Raw genomic sequence first — 3,848 nt, 5'->3', positions numbered from 1 at the left:
GAGCCCGGGCAGGAGCCCGTCAGCCCCGCGGCCTAGCCGTGGGCTCTGCCTGGGGCCAGCCGCTGTCCCGGCCCCGCGCTCGCCCTCCGCCAGGCTGGGGTCCCACGGGGGCTGTCCGCAGCAGATGGGAGAGCGCAGGTGCAGCCCGTCTCTCATCCCCTGAAGCAGGGGGCGGGGGGGGGGGGGGGTGGGGGGGGAAGAGGGAAAGAACGCTACGAACTTCGTACTAGCCCCGTGCAGCTGCCGCTCGCGCACAACCACTCTGCGCGGGCGCGGTGGGGCCGCGGGTGCGCGCCAGAGCGCTGCGCCCGAGCAGCGCCGTTCTGAGAGACGCGGCCGCGAGCGGGGGCGGACTGAGGGCGTCGTTCTGAAACCGTGAGGAGGCTCCTCCCGCCCAACAGGAGCGACTGGCCGCGGGAGCCGCGTCGGCGCGGGGAGAGAGCACCGCGGGCGCAGCTGCCCGGCTGCCTCGCGGCCGGGCTGCAGAGACACCGCCCCTCCCCGCCCCCGCCCCCAGCAGCGCGGGCTGCGTCCCGCCGCGGGGCGGAGCTAGCGGCCGGGCGCGCCAGGGGCAGGGACAGCGGCGCGGGGTGTCGCGGACGCGCGCGGAACGCGCAGGGACAGACACAGGGGCGCCAACGGGGACACGCGACATTCGCGGGCGGACACGGACGCGCAGGGACAGAAGGACGCGGGCACACACACGTCCAAGCACTGGGACACACAGGCGGACGCACGGAGACACGCGTACCCCCGGTGATACAAACGTGCAAAGAGCCAAACACGGCAGCAACAGACCGTGGAACCGAAAGAGAAGGAGCAGTGTTGCTTTCTGACACTGGTGAATGCACATGCAGAAAGACAGCTTTTTTTTTTTTTTTTTTTGCTTTTTTTTTTTTCCGTCTACATGCAGACAGCAAAGGACAAAAAAACCCCACCAAAGTCAAGGTGGTACATCATGAAGCTATTGTCTGAACTTTTACAAAGCCTTATTTGCTGACCTGTGAGATGCTTTAGCAATGGCAGTGCTTCTTTGCTGAAAAACAACCAACCGAAAAAAACCCCACCAACAGGAAAAAAAAAAAAACATACAGAAAGTTACACTTGCTTTGTCAAGAAGAGGAGGGCAAACGCTTTCCTTCTTGTAGCACCTTTACCCCATTGCTATGTAGTGGGGTGGCACCTTCAAGCATCTAAAAGGGAAAGCGCAATTTTGCTACTCTGAAAAAGGAAGCAACAAAATACAGTTTGCAGGCTTTAACTGTTGTATCAAAACACACTTATGGTAGGTCTCACTTTTAGCGTGCAGAAACCTCCCATCATATAAAGCTGTAAGGTTGATTTTGGGGAGAAAAATGTGCTTAAATTTATTTTGGCCTTTGCAAACTAGCATGGCTTTACATGTATATTTTAATATCACAGCAAAATAATGTGCCACATTTTTATTTCTTTGGGCTGAATTCCTAGTGAATGGATTTTTTAAGCTGATGAAATATTGAAAAGCAATAGCAGTGTTCTGTTAGCTTGGTGTTACGTGGTTTGTTTGGGGTTTTTTTAAATGGTAAATGCAGAAATACTTAGTTCCTCCTCACACATACAATATAGAAGTATGTTCAGTTACTTGGCTCACAAAGTCTGCTAAGTTCTGATCCTGAACTTTGGTTGCACAAGAGCACTGCGAGCAGATGTGATCTTGTTGCCACCGAATATATGTGTACGTGTGTGCACGTGCACGCACCTGTGTGTATAACTAGGGAATTGGAGATCGCTGTGGTGGGAGAGTTACCAAGACCATCCAGAAGGAACAGCTTGCGGTGGTGGGTATTTGTTTTTACCGCTGCTTTGTTTATGATGGGCTAAGCCAAATAATTCTGATTCATAGAAATCAACTGTGTTCTCAGATTAACATACAAATTTTTCAGGAGGACCAGAGTTCTAATTCATTCCATATATTCCCTTTCCAGTCTGAGCTACTGACATCAAGTGCTGCTAGTATTCCTTTACAAGTCATTGTGTGTGCATGCAGCACTTCCTTGTGGTACATGCTGTCTAACGGCATATGAGACATTACTACTTTGTGATTTAATGACCCACAAAATTCTGCTTTCCAAGGACTGGGACCCCACTCTGTTACCTGTTCAATGAATTTAGATTCCATTTTGTCTGGCATTCTGTTCCTTAAGGACACTGGCACAGAGGAAGCTTACAAATTTTTAACACAAATATTTAACACAACTTTTAACACAAATGGTTTAATTATTGATGACGAAGTTCACAAAATCAAGCTTATATATCTCCAAAAGGCCAGTTCAGTCTTCCAGCACCCCTAGGCAAAATCACCTTCATTCATTCTACTGCCCACTTTCTCCACTAATCAGTTGCACACACAGTTGACATGCGTGTATAATCAGTTGCATCTTTTTTTTTTCTTATTTGAACTGTAGCACACTGGGAATGGACAGCCAGTTTGTTGCCAATGATCATTCCCCAGTCTTCTTTCAAAGTTCTTTTTTTTTACAAGATTTTTTCTTTCTGTTGTACGGAATTGTTTGTATTTCAACTTATTGTATCCAAGATCACTTGTTCTCATTTTGTAATTTTCTGCTTGTGGTTTGTGGTCTCTGTTTACAAACAAAACCAATGGCAACAGGAATGGCAGCTAATAAGTAATGAATAATTTTATACTTGATACTACATGGTCTGAGACATTTCTTTCAATTTGTCCTGTTCCCATTATAATGTAAAATCTGTACTGCTTCACTCATTTAGTTTTCCTGCACATTTGGTACATAGTTTGTCCTTGCTTTTTGAAACCACCATAATTTTCCAGTAGTTTATGAATTAAAGACCTTAGAAAACCAGACCAAACAACCTGCAAAAGTTAGTAATTCTTTCACTATTGAAAAGAGTTGCATAATACAGAACTGACTTCACAAACCCTTTGGGATGTAGCCAATGGTGATTTTTTGATTTTTTTTTTTTTTTTTTTGGTAAAAGGATTCTGTACAAGGTAGTAGTTCAGAAATCACTGTTTAATGAAGATAGTGAAACACACTGTAATACAGCTAGATATTAAAAGAGAAAGAGTTTGCATGTTGCAGTTATTCAAGGAAAGCAACGCAAGTTTTGCAGAACATTTCCAGTGCAGGTAGGAGATTTTTTGTTTCAAAGGTGGACTGTAATTGGGCAGTTGAATAAAGATGGATGTAAAAAAATTCATTAGAAGTTAACCTGGAAGGAAAGGTTTCGTTTTCTGAGTACTTCCCCTCCCTGCCCCCCCACCCCCAATTATATCCTTTTAAAATTAGGTCAGAACTGAATAAAAAATGCCGCTTTGAGTCTGTATTCAGATACTTGCCAAAATGTAGGAATGCAGTGTTTAAATATCTTCAATATCTCTCCCTCCCAACTAAAAAAATCCCCATCAATCTGCAAATTCAACCTGACTTGCCAGTAGTCCTTCTGACTGTGCATCTGCTTTCACGTCTATCTAAATCAGCCTTACATGGCCTCAGAGAAGGCAAATGTTTCTCTTGTGATGGCTAGCATAGTAAGCTAGGATTCTTTTCATTTTACCGGCTTTCAAGTAGAAGAAGAAAAGTGCAGAGAAACCATGAACTCCTTTGATTTTTTCAGAACTCTGGTTCTGCTGGCAGAGATGTGACTGTTAGAAGAAACCAATGCCCGTAACTTTGAGACTGACGCTTTCAGAAGCACTATCTTTTACTTGTGATAGAGACTAGGCTGAGCCTGCCATGATATAATCCCCGGAAGTTGGTTAGCATTTCCCATACAATTCAACACTCATTATATTGAAAGCAGAAATCAAATTATAGCATACTATATAA

The sequence above is a fragment of the Accipiter gentilis genome, chromosome 7 (assembly GCF_929443795.1).
Source record: "Accipiter gentilis chromosome 7, bAccGen1.1, whole genome shotgun sequence".
Lineage (NCBI taxonomy): Eukaryota > Metazoa > Chordata > Aves > Accipitriformes > Accipitridae > Astur > Astur gentilis.
Note: the sequence above shows the minus strand (reverse complement) of the source record.